Here is a 1,530-nt window from a genome sequence, read left to right as displayed (position 1 = left end):
TATTCTAAAAGTAGAAGAAAATGTTTATATTTTTATACTAAATTTTTGTATTTAATTTCTCTTTCAAATACAATATTTAAACACAACAAATATAAAGCGTGTAATAAAATAATGAAAATGATTTCCAATGTAAAATGTTGTTTCAATTTGTACTCTCTCCTTGCATCACTTTCACAAAATAAAAAGGGGGTTTATTAATGAATATCTGAGGATTTTTAGTTATATAAATGAGAAAATACACTTTCTAGCTTGAAGAGAGAGAAAAAAAATTATGAACACGAACTAGCTAGTAGCTAGCTATTATTCAACTTTTGGGGATTTTCTTTCTTTATTTTTTTTTACAAGATGGGATTTCACAAATTAACTTTTATTTTGAGGAGATGAAAATAGAGATCAAAGGTCAAATTTTTTAGGAATTCATTATATAATTATGTCATGTGGGATTTAGTAAACAAACTTACACTTTTTAATTTTTGACAAAGAAAACTTACATATAATTTAACAACTATTTATAAATATTATATTATTAACTGTATTTAACACACTGAATTGTATGTAAAGGATAAATATGAAAATTGATCAATAAATGATACATTTAAATATGATACTGACATATATATTGAATAAAAAAAAAATCTATACAGTGATAGATACTGTGAATTAAAGAAGATCATAGTACTTAAGTCTTGATTATATATATTGAAAAGAGAGATAATTTATTTTTTTTAAAAAAAGTTAATGAAGCATATAAAATTTGAAAGAAACAATTGACAAAACATAGAGATAAAATATTTTCTTTTCCTCATTAAATCATTAGAAATTGTCACAAGAATATCTCATCAATTCTCATAATGTGAAAAGCTTCATTAAAACAGTTTTACACCGTCATGTGAGAGTTGTGAACTACTGAACTCACTTGTATTTAAACTTTTATACCAATTTATTCACATGTATAATCAAATTTATTTTTGTCACCTAATATTCTATATATAGTTAGTTAGTGATGGTTAGACTTACTAAATGTAGAAAGTTAGTGGTTAGAATTAGCTGACACAACTAAAAGGGTACTTAATTAATTAGTTCTGTTGAATTTATCAAGTTAGTCATTACAGTTAGTTAGGTTCTCATTAAATTTATATATGTCGTAATATGCTATATTCTTTTATCATATCGCAAGTCAAATAAATTTACCTAGTTTGACATTAATTATTTATTAATTATCCCGGTGACGGTGATCAACCAATGTAAGTAGACAGATCATCATAATTTAATTTGTGTAGATTTTTTTATTTTTTTTTCTGTTGTATAATATTGCAGGAGAAGACCCTACAAGAACAAAACACCTTGCTAGCTAAGAAGGTAACAATTTCTTTAATTATTATTGTGTCCTATAGAATTATAGAGTACTAATATTTTCATATTTTTTGGATGAGAAATTATTACTGTATTATTAAATAAAATTAATTATTTTGAAATTATAAAACTTAAAAATTAATCTTAAATCCTTAATCAGATCAAATAAATTAGATA

At 23.3% G+C, this 1,530-nt stretch overlaps 1 pseudogene; it reads left to right on the top strand.

Moving 5' to 3' along the window:
- The window catches only part of LOC107621133, a 9,120-nt pseudogene that overhangs the window by 4,401 nt on the left and 3,189 nt on the right, over nt 1-1,530 (top strand).

The sequence above is a fragment of the Arachis ipaensis genome, chromosome B10 (genome assembly GCF_000816755.2).
Source record: "Arachis ipaensis cultivar K30076 chromosome B10, Araip1.1, whole genome shotgun sequence".
Taxonomy (NCBI): domain Eukaryota; kingdom Viridiplantae; phylum Streptophyta; class Magnoliopsida; order Fabales; family Fabaceae; genus Arachis; species Arachis ipaensis.
This window is presented reverse-complemented; position numbering and strand designations above follow the sequence as displayed.